This window comes from Hemiscyllium ocellatum, chromosome 10, assembly GCF_020745735.1.
Source record: "Hemiscyllium ocellatum isolate sHemOce1 chromosome 10, sHemOce1.pat.X.cur, whole genome shotgun sequence".
Taxonomy (NCBI): Eukaryota; Metazoa; Chordata; class Chondrichthyes; order Orectolobiformes; family Hemiscylliidae; genus Hemiscyllium; species Hemiscyllium ocellatum.
The window spans coordinates 14,518,734-14,533,025 of NC_083410.1; the positions used below are offsets into that span (position 1 = coordinate 14,518,734).

The following is a 14,292-nucleotide window of genomic DNA, read 5'->3' on the forward strand; positions in this document are numbered from 1 at the left end:
GCACACATTCATGGCACATGTACATGACCCATAAGTATTAAACAATTTGCAGGCTTGATGGGTTAACTACGGTAAATGTGGGGTTGGGGTGATAGGATGGGATGCTGTAATGGTTGGTGCAGATTCGATGGACCGAATGGCCTGCACCTGCTTTGTTGTGATTCTATTATTGCATGATATTCAACATATCTGGAAGGTGCATCTCATTGGGTTCATTTAAGCTTAAAGATGACAGATCAGCAGACCATCTGGTGATGGTATTGAGTCATCCTGTTACCATTAGTACAGAACTAGGTTCATCACCTCCATAGCTTAGATGCAACATCAACATCAAAAATTGAGAATATTTACATTTTACATCAAGACTTTTGTTTTCCTATTTAAGAAGGAATAATCTCAACTTTTCAACAATGTCATTTTTAAAAAAAGCAGGGTTAAATTATCATCCTTTTTAAATGGATAACTATACTCCTCTAATTATGATCAATTGTCACTGTAGGCAGCCAATATTTTTGGTTGCTTGGGCTTTAAGCTTCAGAATTCACTCCTCAAATTTCTCCATCTTCTATCCTTTAAGATGCCCCCTAAAACCCCATCTTTGACCTTTTTTTGGCTCCTTGTCCTAAGATCTCTGTGCTGTATGGCACCATTTTCCTGTTTGCACCTGTGAAATTCTGCTGCATTAATGTGATTATGTAAATAAAAGTTTCTGTCATGCCTTTCTCCTTTTAGATGTCTTCAGGGACATGCATGAATTGCTGCTGTGTGCATACCCATCCTGAAATGCTATGAAGCAGATTGCACGGTTGACGTCTCTCTCACCATCACTTTACTTTTCACACCTACTCTTTGACAAAGTGGTGAATTTCCATTACAGACGATGGCAATGCTACATTTGGGTTTGCAGAAATCCACTGGTGCAAACCTTTGATTCTACATTCACTTCGATCCAAACTGTGCACACATTTAACTGGCAAGTATCACAACAGAGCCCACTGTTTGTTTTAAGCAAGCTGTAAAACAGCAAGCTTTCTCTAGACAAGAAGGTTAAATTATTGTCAACAGCCATATCATTTGACCTTGCAAAAAATGTTTGAATCTGTGAAACAGAAAGATCTGAAAGTTTGAAATATCACATTCAATTTGCTCAATACCCTATGACTCTCAAAAATAGCAAAGTCCGTATGCTTGCCTCTGAATCAAATGGTAACTAGCTCATGCCCACTCTAGAGGTGGAGGACACAACCCACAACCGAGACATTGCACTCCAGTGACGGAGCACTGTACTTCCAGAGCTAATGATTTTCAAATCAGAAGTTAAACTAAAGCTTTGCTTGCCCCCGAGGTACATTAAAAAGGTCCCATTGCTGTTTTGAAAAGGGCATATAGGAGTTCACCTCGGAGTTCTGGTCAACACACATCTCAATGTCAACATCACCGCCTTCCTGTATGTCGAGTGGCTTGGACATAACAGGTCAGACTGACCTCGTGCTGCAAATTTCTATGAGTTTTCTCCATAATGAGGAATAGCAATCGTACTGCACTCGTGACCCAGATCACTATATTAATGTCGTGAGGACGAGTTTGAATCCCACTAACTCAGTGACAACCACGTAACCACCGTTGATGTTAAAAACTGACCCTGGGGGGGATCCAAGATGGCGGCAACCCAGCAAGTCTGAGTCTACAGTGCTTCTCCCAAGACTTGGGCAAAGTGGGTCACCCACCCCCACCACACTCACTAAATCATCTAAAATCTAAAGTATTAAATTTACATAATCTAATCTTTAGGAAAAATGACTAAAGGGAAGAGAGCCCACAGCTCTCAGCAAGCAGGAACCCCTCCCCCATCCTCTCCAGCTGCAGCTGAGGCGTCCACAGCTGCCCCGGGGGACTTACCTACAGTAACAAGCCTTGTAGAAATGATCTCCAAACTGGATGAGAAGATCGACGCTTTTATCGAAGAATCCCGATATCGATGGGACTCACTCTTGGCCACGCTGCAGAAGCACGACCGAGACATCCAGGAAATCGAGTGCCGATCGGCGGGGCGGAGTTAAAGGCTGCGACCTCCGAAACTGCAGCTCAATCGGCCGTGGATCGGGTCCGGACTCTCGAACAGTGAGTCCGGACCTTAGAAAATTGCATTGACAACCTCAATAATCGAGGTCGCCGAAAAAATATTCGTTTGCTGGGCCTTCCCAAACGGGAAGAAGAAGGCCAGCTTTTGAACAGCATTCCTCGAATAGTGGCTGCCACAACTTTAGAAGCTGGAGGCTGGGTCAGGCCAGGTATGGGTGGAATGGGCCTACCGGGTCGCAACACGTGGGCCCGGCTCGAACCAGCCCCCCCGCCCGGTCCTGTTCCGGCTGCAGAGCTATAAAGAGAGGCAAATACTTCTAGAAGCTTCTAGAAATCTTGGAAAAGACCCCAAGCTATGATCTATAAAGGATCCAAGATCATGCTATTCCAGGACTTTTCCCCAGTTCTGGTCCGAAAGAGGAAAGCATTCGACGAGGCGAAGAAGCGTTTAAAGGACTTAAATATTCAGTACTCCTTATGCTACCCAGCGACGCTACGCTTTAACCATGAGGGATCTGTGTATAACTTCGGATCACCAGAAAAGGCTAAGAAATTCTTGGATTCTCTTAGATAAACTGTAAGAGATAATGGATGTTGGTTTGCCTTTCCCCCGCTTTGGTTTATATCCCCCTTTTTTTTCCATTTTTCTTACCTTACTGTTTAATATTATCATGGGGGGGTGGGGAGAGGGATTTGATTTTCTTCTCCCCCTTGGGGTTGTTTTCTTTTATTGTTTTACGTATAGGTGTGGGTATGTACGTATATGTGTGTGTGTATGTATGTATGTATGGGGTTTGGTTAATGTTAGTGGGGGGAGGTGGTTACCGTATTCTATTTTACCTCTGTCTTTAGGAGCGGGGTTGTTTCTCCCTGGTTGTATTATTTTGTATTATTATATTTAATTATTATTTGTTGAGGTTGTAATTTTATAGTTATATGTTTATATATAGTATTAACATTACCAAATATATCCAGGTGTTGGTATGGGTGGGGATAGGGTGCTCACTGTTAACTCTAGCTTTGTATTATATTTGAATTCTCCTCATTTTATTGAGGAGCGCCTGGTCAAGGGTGGGACATTGGTTGGGAGAGGATATGATGGACTTTTGGAAAGGAAGTGACACCCCCTGGGAACAAGGGGGAAAATCTCCACTTAAATACGTTTTATTTTTTTTTATTATTTAGAAATAGTTTTTTATTATACTGTTGTGAGTGTATTAGAGAGCCTTTATTTTTGTAAATTTTATATGCTCTATGCTCGGGATGTTCTGGATGAGGTTTCCCCTCCCGAGGGGTCTCGGATTTGCCCGGATGATTATGGTTGATCAGTCGGTTAAGTGGTGCACCTGGAATGTCAAGAGGAGTAATTCGCCAGTCAAAAGGAAGAAAATATTATCAAATCTTAAGGAGGAGAGAGTTGATATAGCTCTCCTACAGGAGACACACCTGCTGGATAAAGAACACCTGAAATTACGACAGGGTGGATTTGATCAGGCCTTTTTTTCTTCTTTTAGCTCAAAAAGCAGGGGAGTTGTTATTCTTGTTCAGAAGAATTTCCATTTTAAAATCCTAGATCAGATAAAAGACGAATCTGGACGATATATTTTGATTAAAGCCCTTATAAATGGAGCAGAATACGGGATTTTAAATTTGTACTGTCCCCCGGCACACCCTTTTAAATTTATAACGGAAGCCTTTTCAAAATTGATGGCTTTTGGTGCCCGTCATATGATTATAGGGGGAGACTTTAATTGTATTATGGATCCGGAAATAGATAGGATTCCCAAGAGTGCTGCAGGAGTATCTCCCAGATCTAGACAATTGGCGGATCTGAACAAAGAATTAGGATTAGTAGATGTATGGAGATGTCTTCATCCACAGGGCAGAGATTTTTCTTTCTACTCTAATCCACATAAATGTCATACCAGAATTGATATGTTTTTTGCCCCCTTGATTTTTTTAAATTCCATATCATCCTGTAAAATAGGTAGTATAGCAATTTCCAACCACGCTGCTGTATATATGGAAACTAAGGCGAGGAACAATGGGACATCCCCTCGGCATTGGCGTATGGACCCCTTCCTAATGAAAGATAGTAAATTTGTAAAGTACTTCTCTCAAGAATTTAAAACTTTTTTAGAAATTAATTCAGGTACGGCTAGCAACCCATCAATGATGTGGGAGACATTCAAAGCTTACACGCGAGGTTTGATCATCTCCTACTCAGCGACCCAGAAAAAATTGAAGGGAGAACAACAGCGTCTGCTTGAAGCTCGCTTAAAAGCAGCTGAAACAACATACACTGATAGACCTTCTATTATTAAATTGCAAAGGATTACGGCTCTTAGGACAGCTCTAAACACTACGCTTATAGTTATATGTTTATATATGGTATTAATATTACCAAATATATCCAGGTGTTGGTATGGGTGGGGATAGGGTGCTCACTGGTAAAATAGAATAAGGTAAACAAACGGCTAAGAGGGAAATATTATTTGCAAAACAAAGGTTATACGAATATGGCGACAAACCGGGTAGATACTTAGCATTTCTTGCAAAGAAAAAAACAGGCCCCTCAGACTATTACGTCTATCAAGGAAAGTACGGGTATTTTTACTCATGATCATAAAAAGATTAATGCAATCTTTACAGAATTTTATTCTGAGTTATATAAATCGCAGGATTGTGAAGATAGGACTAGGAGGGCGCAGTCATTTTTTAAAAATTTGACCTTTCCGGGCCTAACTCCGGAACAGGTATCGGTCCTAAATGCTCCTCTAACAGTCCAAGAAGTACTTGATGCAATTAGGCAACTTCAGAGCGGTAAGGCACCGGGCCCAGATGATTTTCAAGCTGAATTCTATAAAGAATTTACAGAAATATTGTCTGGTCCACTTATGGACATGTATAACTATGCATATAGTCAGGGCTGTCTCCCGCCTTCGCTGAAAGAGGCAAATATCTCTCTTATCCTTAAAAAAGGAAAGGATCCAGAAGATTGTAAGTCACACATACCAATATCCTTGCTAAATGTAGATTTTAAAATCCTTTCTAAAACGTTAGCATTGAGACTAGAAAGGGTACTGCCATATATTATAAAGGAGGATCAGATGGGGTTTATTAAGGGCTGTAGATCATCCAATAATATTAGAAGGGTCTTGAATATGATTCAAGCCTGTCATCAGGGAAAGATACCAGGAGTAGTAGTTTCATTAGACGCGGAAAAGGCATTTGACAGGGTTGAATGGTCATATTTGTTTTACAATTGGAAAGGTTTGGAGAGTTGGACAGGTGTTTACCAAATGGGTCTCAACATTGTATTGTGATCCCAAAGCAGTTGTGGTTACCAATGGATTAGGTTCGGATAGCTTCAGTGTGGGTAGGGGCTGCCGTCAGGGATGTCCTCTCTCGCCATTGTTATTTATGCTAATAATTGAACCACTAGCAGAAGCTATACGGGCTGATCCTAATATAACGGCCCCGAGGATTGGTACAGGTAAACATGCAGATGATGTTCTTCTATTCCTCAGTAATCCTCTGATGTCCGTACCTCGCCTAATCCAAGTTATTAATACATTTAGCGCATTCTCAGGCTATAAAATTAATTTTTCAAAATTGGAGGCTATGCCAATGGGTGGCCTTGCTATGATACCCCACTTTCGTTAGTCCCTGAAGGGCTTTTTATATTTAGGCATTTTTATTACCCTAGTATTTGGTCAGTTGTATAAGGCTAATTTTGTGCATTTACTGGAAAGGATAAGGCAGGACCTCCAGCGATGGGGAGACCTTCCAATTTCCTGGCTGGGTAGAATAGCACTAATTAAAATGAATGTCCTGCCCCGTCTCCTATATCCTATGAGAATGCTTCCGGTGATGCTGCCGAGGGTGGCTCTATGTAAATTATATGGCTGGCTGGGTTCCTTTATCTGGAATCATAGATGGCCCCTTATTAAGCTGAAGAAGCTACAGCTTCCACAGGCAAGGGGAGGATTGGACTTCACAGATTTCAGGAAATATCAATTAAGTTCCCTATTAAGTTACATAGCTGATTGGGTCTTGTCTGATCCACAATCAATCTGGCTGGACATCGAGGCTTCTCAAGTAAAATGCCCACTTATTAACCTTTTATTTTCAGACAAGAGGAAAATCATTACGGATCACTGTAAAAACCCTATAATACTAAACACAATTAAAGCTTGGAATATAATGCGGCAAAATGAGGGCAACTCACATAAAACATCCCCCCATGCTCCGATAGTGGGAGTATGGGGATTTCAACCGGGGTTTACAGATGCCACTTTTAAACTCTGGAGATCCAGGGGTATCACATGTTTAGGGGACCTATTTAAAGAAGGGGTCATGATGTCTTTTCAACAGCTGCGTCAGAAATTCAGATTACCTAATGGTGACCTCTTTCGATACTTTCAAATTCGAGATTATATACGGAAGAAGACTACGTTATTAGATAGTCTTTATAAATCAGATAGAGAATGTAGAGTGCTACGAACAATGGGGGTATCTTCCGTCAGTACTATTTATCATTTACTACATAATGAAGTATTGGGAGATATGGATAATCTGCTTAAAACATGGGATCAGGATTTAGGACAAGAAATCTCTATAGAAACATGGAATGACATTTGGAAAAATGCTAGAAGAATTACTATCTGTAACAGAACCCAGGCTATCCAGCTGAAGATACTTCATAGGGCCCATATAGCACCGGTTCGACTGGCAAAATTTAAGGCAGGAGTATCTCCAATGTGTCCCAAATGCAAAATAGAGGTGGGCATTCTTGTACATTGCCTATGGACCTGTCATAAGATCCGTAGATATTGGACTAAAGTAGCAAGTACCCTGACAGAAATTTTAGGAACGGAAATTAAAGTGGACCCTGTATCTCTCCTTTTGGGCTTTCTGAACTTACCCTCCCTGGACGTGCATGGGAAGAGACTGTTTTCTATTCTCTCTTTCTGTGCAAGGAAAAATATTTTGGTGAACTGGGTGGCTGAGGGCCCCCCTGGACTTTCAAATTGGCCCAGATTAATGATGGAATGTATTCCCCTTGACTTCCTTTCAAATATGGTGCACCGAAAGACCGAATTATTTCATAAAATATGGCAGCCCTTCTTGAATTATATAAGTACTGATATTTCGGCTATCCTAACAAGGGCTTTTATTTAATTGAGATGACAGACCTGGCTGGTCCGGGGCCCCTTAGGAGAGGAATCCCGCACAAATACGGGTTTTATTATATTTGATGTTAACACATTCTGAGCATATCAGAGACTTAAATATACACTCTGGTTAGTTGTAGGTTAGATTAGTAGGCAGTTGAGTTTTGTTTTTTTTTCTTTCTCGGTATTTTTTCTTTTGTTAAATTTTGGCTGTTGTATATTTGATTTAATTGTATATCAATGTTTGTATTTGAGAGTGTTGTTTATTTTTGTAAACTTGTAAAAATGTTAAATTTCTAATAAAAATATCTATAAAAAAAACTGACCCTATTGTAACACAGTGGTAGCATCCCAATCCCTGAACCAGGAGGCCTGGGTTGGAATCACAGAACCCCGAAAGTGTGGAAGCAGGCCATTCTGCCCACCAAGTCCACACCAACCCAACAAACAGCATCCTACCCAGACCCAACCCCTGTAACCCTGCATTTCTCACAGCCAATCCACCTAACCTACACATCACTGGATACTACGGGCAATTTAACATTGCCAATCTACCTAACCTGCATATCTTTGGACAGTGGGACAAAACCGTAGCACCTGGAGGAAATCCATGCAGACATTGACAGAATGTGCAACCTCCACACAGACAGTCAAGGGTGGAATCGAACCCAGGTCCTGTGAGGCAGCAGTATCATGTGTTTAAGTCCTACCTGCTCCAGAAGGGTGTAATAACATCTCTGAACAGGTTGATCAGAAAAATAGGTTAAATTGAAAAAAATCCATCAAGTTCACAAATATTGCTTATAGAAGGAAGTTGCTATCCTTCCCTCATTTGGCCTAAATGTGACTCCAGACCTACAGCAATATGGTTGATTCTTAATTGCGTTCTGGGCAATAAATGCTGGCCTAGTCAGTGATGCCCATATCCGATGAATGGATTAAAAAAAAGACAGCAGTCAGAGAATCGTTGAATCATAGAAGTGTTACAGCATATAAAATTAGGCCATTTTGCCTTTCATGTCTGCAAATGAGCAATGCACCAAGTGCATCCCCACAATATTATTCCTTTTCAAAAAATAGTAATTAATTGCTTTAACTGAACCTGTGACCACTCCTTGGCAACATACTTCAGATCTCAACCACTTGCTTCGTGGAAATGTTTCTTATGCAGCCAGTACTACTTTTGTTCATTGACTTAAATCTATGCTGTTCTATTCTCAAGCCCGCTATCACTGGTAACAAGTCTTCCTTAGTTACTCTGTCTAAATCTTTTATGAGTTTGAATACCTCATCCTAATCTCCTCTTACCCATCTCTTCTCTAAGATGATCAGCTCAAACCTCACTAAGCTTCCTCTATAATTGAAGTTTCTCATCTCTGAAATCATTCTCTTGAATTTTATCCACTCTGAATTGGACACAAAACTCCAGCTCAGGACAAATTAGTAGCTATTATACGATTAATATAACTTTATTGCTATTGCACTCATGTCTGTAATAGTAAAAACTAGGGTACTGTATGCTTTATCAAACTATTCTCTCAACCTGTTCTTCCACCTTGCATCTAGGTATCTCTGCAACTGCATCTCCTCTAGAAATGTATATTTCCTTTTATGTTCACCCAGAGATCTTCCTATTAAAATTAATCACTTCACCATTTGCTGCAATGAATTCCATTTGCCACGTCTGTCCCAATCTGCCAACTTATTTATATTCTTTTGAACTTCTATACTATTCTCTCAATTCCAAATTTTATATCATCCACAATTTTTGCAATTGTGTTACATACACCAGTGTATCTGTACACAGTGTATCTATCGGGAAAAATAAAGGTTAACACAAATCCCAGGGAACTCCACAACAAGCCTTTGCTCAACCAAAAAAAAGTTCATTAATTATTACACTACTATTATTTCCTGTCACTCAGCCACTTTCATAACCAGTGCTTACACTTGAAAAGCATTTCATTCTACAAAAAACCTTGAAATATCCTGAAGTGAAGGGATTATATAAATGTAAGTCTTCATTTTCACAAGTGTGTTCATATCCCATTCACTTTCCTGGCACGCCTCCAATAACATGTGCATTGCTTGACATTGTCAAACTTGAAACACTGGATACTGACACCACTTCACTGTGTGCTTCTTGTGGCTAAGTGCCACCAGTAGCACTTGTTTTAGAGATTATTATTCTGAGTTTGGCTTTGAACACATGGCTTTCACGGTCAGTTTTTATCATAGTTGGTTTGCAGCAACATTTCCCAGGAAGGACACACAGCGAGGACATGCAAGTCAAGAAAGCAGTTTTGTTGTAACTACATTTGAATGGGATGATAAAGTATAGTTACTTGCTTAATGATAAACCTTCTCTTGCGTGGCAGATTTAAAGCCAATGGAATTAGATATTAGAAGGAATTCTGCAATATGACAGAAGGCAAAATTACCTGTATTCTTTAAAGCTAAGAAGAGTAATTTCATTGAAGCTTTTCATCTGCATTTATCAGGACAATTGCAAGAATATCCAATAAATGGGAGAAATGTTTTCATACTGTATGAGAAGAACATACTGACAAATTGGCAAGTGGGCTGTCAATGCCATAAGCGATGTCATGCAAAATATACCAGCTAGATGAGGACTGTCAGCAACCACAAAGATTCGTTTAAATTTAAACCAATCTAATTAAGACATTCACCTGAGGACTGAACCTGAGAATGAACACAACCCATTTTATTTCATTGGAACAGGAGCAGGAGCAGTGTGTGAACATGGTCTTTCTGTCCATAAAATACTGTACTTGCAGTTTTCAATAAGTACATGTGCCACACTGTGAGCCTAACTGACAATCTGAAACTGGTTGTCGTCATAAATCTTAGCACAGTAGTTGTTATTTACAGAAATGTTGCTCAATCATGGGAATAAATGTCATACTACATACCATAATTTGAGTTTTGTAAGCATGGTCTTGTTAAATACTGCATATACCCCGGTTTGTTACAAACAGCCGATGGGACATGCTGTTTGAAACTATGAGCCAGTCTTTGGGATGCACAGCCTAGACACCTAGCATCACAGGCGCACTGAAATTCGCAAACAATGCTTGAAAAACCTAAAGCACAATGTCCAACGTTAGATGCTGTCCAATGTTTGAACAATATTTGAAACAGGTACAGTGTGTCTACACGTTTTTTCCCGTGTGCAAATAACTATGCCTCATGTATTAATATGTAGTCTGCCATAGCTAAATTGTATCAACTGTTCCCTGAAAACCACGCGCTAACATTTCTGCCCTTGGTCTGCTACAGTGTTCCAATGATGCTCAACACAAGCTGGAAGAACACCACCTAATTTGCAGCTCTACTTAACAGTTTCTAATACTCAAAGTTGAGTCACACAACTGGAAAATATGACTTCTCTACTCGATCTTTCTTACATAAGTGCAAGCTGAAAAACTTCAACAAAAGTTGTAATTTTCAGTAACACTCAAATCATAGAATTGTTGCTATGTAAAAGGAGGCCATTTGGCCCGTACCATCTGCACTAGTTCCCTGCACACGTTGACTTAGTGCCAATCTCCAGTCTCTTTCCTGTATTGTGCATGTTGCTTTTATTTAAATAACTATCCAATTCTCTCTTAAAAGCTTCAATTAAACCCACCTCTACTACACTTGCAGGCAGCGCATTTCAGAATCTAATCACCTGCTGTGTGAAAAAGTTCTCTCTCAGCTCCAAAATACTTTAAAATTGTTCGTGATCCTTTCATAAGCAGAAACAATTTCTCCATATCTGAACTGTGAATTCTGCACTACCAAACAACTACACATTTTTTTGTCTTGAAAACATTTTTGGCAAACTTATTCTTGCTTCAGAGGAAGAAACAGTAGTTTTTGGCATCACTTCATAAAACTTCTAAGGAAAGACAGTACACCAGTTTTACATTCAGGTATCTCAATGTTCTGCATTCATGTACTATTTGTTTATCTGCAAATTTAAATTCTCAAGTTATAACATCAAATGCAATTAGATAACATGTTTTGTCTAAGATTCTATTTAATTGAGAAATGAAAAATCCAGGAGCTCTCAGGCATCACTGCAGGTGCAAACCTAACACTTATTGAGAGAGTGGCCAACTTCACAATTCAAATTTCATGAATGTCATTCACTCTACATGATTAAATTGGTTATATAATGTCATGCCACATCTGTAATGAAACCCCAAACTGCCTGTCTTTATCACAGAATGTGGATTCTAAGGCTGTTATGGATTAAGGAAATCTTCAGAGAATGGAAGTCTACTGCTTAACGAACTAAAGTTCAATTATAAGATGATTGCAATGGCGAAAATGTACAATTCTTATTCATTGTAAAATAACATGTTCTGTTAGGCACCGTCTACCTTTATATACCAGTGTAAGAAGACCTCCTACATGTTTTTTTTCCTCCTTATTCATTCTAGGGATAAGGGCGTCGCTGGCCAGGCAGCATTTATTACCTACACCTAATTGCCCAGATAGTTAAGAATCAACCACATTGCTGGGTCTGGAGTCACATGTAGGCCAGACTAAGTAAGGATGGCAGTTTTCTTCCCTAAAGGACATTAGTGAACCAGATGGGATTATTCAACAATCAACAATGGATTAATGGTCTTCATTAGATTCATAATTCCTGTTATTTATTGAATTCAAATTCCACCATCTGCCACAGTAGGATTTGAACCCAGTCGCCAGAACATTATCTGGATCTCTGGATTAACAGTCCAGCAATAATACCACGACGCCATCACCTCCCCTCCCAAAATTAAGTAAATTTAAAGTGATAAATTTTACATCAAGTCCAAGCTTCAAACACTGACCCCAGTGTCTGAGACATTCTTGTACTGACTTTGGTAACAAAACTCTACCCATTGGAATATTAAACTTTCTCGATAATCACCACAGATGTGTATGGGCTGAGTCTTCAACTGGAACCCAAAACATAACTTTGACAAATGTCTCAATATTCACTCCTGTTGTCAACAGAAGACTGTCTAAACTTTAAAAATTCTATTAAATATTTCAATCCTCATTGATGTATTATTTTACTCACTGAGACATTTTGCATTCGCAAGTTGAACATAGATACATAATTTAGGCACTTGCCTGTTTCTCACAGGCTTTAAGCACAAATGAGATTTTAAAATAACATTTCAACTCACACTATAGCATTTTAAATTGACCTGTACAGATTCAATTCTGTAGTCTTAGAAATCAAATTTCACTTTCTTTCCCATGGCCAGACATTCACAACTAAAACAAACATACTGCAGCAGATTGACATTATATGACTGCTCTCCTGTCAGTTATTCTTCAGGTGTCATTACTACTGATTACCCACTCTAAAGTACTAAGTTCCATTGTACCAATATTTAAGTGTGACACAGATCAAGCCAAAAGTTGATGAATCAGTCTGTTTCTTGAGAGGTGCTTGTAACTGTCAGAATGCTGCAGTGCCAACATCAACATCATTCATGTTTACGAATGCAAAACTACCACGTATTGAGAAGTGGCATCCTAACTAATCCCCACTCCACCTTCACGGGATTTACTAAATACTTAAATGAGCATTTTAAGATATCCTGTCTCCAGCTAAGCTGCTTGTTTTTGGAACTCCAAAGCAACCCAGTTCATGTTCCCAAATGCATCTTCCAGCATTACAAAATAAAACTGCAGCAATATGGAGTTCGAACACTCATTGCTAATCATTTATTGTCTATGATGTATCTCTGCATATACAATATTCTGTCAATATATTTAAAGTTTTCCGACAGGATGTTTCATAAAACTGCACTTTGGAAGGCTTTACTAATGTTAATTAGAACAAAACCAGCATAGAACTAATGTAGCAAAACCTTAAAAGGAATCATCGAAAATTTATAAACACACATTATATATAAAAACTAGAATTCAAAAAAATACAGAAATATAATGCAAGTCCTATCACTCTTCAGAAAGCCAATACCATTATTTTCCATATAAAATTAGTTTAATTACGTCATTCAGAGATTCACATTTGTGTTTAATGGCAGAAAACCAGAATTCTTTTAAAGCCAGAAGTAAATGACAAAGATTAAATGTAATTGTTAATTTTAACTACTAAAGATGGTCAAAAGAGCACTAGCAATATATCTTGTGTATAGGTCAGCTCTATAAATGGGTGATACGGTGGCTCAGTGGTTAGCAATGCAACCTCAAAGCGCAAGGGACTGGGTTTTGATATCAGCTTTGGGTGACTGTATGGAGTTTGCATGTTCTCCCCCTAACTGCGTGACTGGCTATGTGGAGTTTGCACATTCTCCCCGGGTCTGTGTGACTGGCAGTATGGAACTTGCATATTCTCTCAATTAGATTACAGTGTGGAAACAGGCCCTTTGGCCCAACAAGTCCACACCGACCCACAACGCACCCATACCCCTACATTTACCCCTTTACCTAACACTACGGGCAATTTAGCATAGCCAATTCACCTGACCTGCACATCTTTGGGCTGTGGGAGGAAACCGGAGCACCCGGAGGAAACCCACGCAGACACGGGGAGAATGTGCAAACTCCACACAGTCAGTCGCCTGAGTCAGGAATTAAACCCGGGTCTCTGGCGCTGTGAGGCAGCAGTGCTAACCATTGTGCCACCGTGCTGCCCCAATCTGCATGACTGTCTGTGTGAAGTCTGCAAGTTCTTGCCACGCTTGCTTGGGTTTCCACCGGGTATTCCAGTTTTCTGCCACAGTCCAAAGATGGAGCCACAGAAAATGGGAGAGACACTAAACAAGTACTTTACATCAGTATTTCCTGTGGAAAAGAACATGGAAGATATAGAATGTAGGGAAATAGATGGTGACATCTTGAAAAATTTCCATATTTTAGAGGAGGAAGTGCTGGATGTCTTGAAACGCATAAAGGTGGAAAAATCCCCAGGACCTGATCAGGTGCACCTGAGAACTCTGTGGAATGCTAGGGAAATGATTGCTAGGCCTCTTGCTGAGGTATTTGTATCATCGATAGT

The 14,292-nt window shown here is 39.7% G+C and overlaps 1 protein-coding gene across 1 annotated transcript in view; it reads right to left on the reverse strand.

Moving 5' to 3' along the window:
• Positions 1-14,292, reverse strand: part of tarbp1 (TAR (HIV-1) RNA binding protein 1) — a 200,479-nt gene that overhangs the window by 21,435 nt on the left and 164,752 nt on the right. The gene's annotated exons all lie outside the window — the stretch shown is intronic.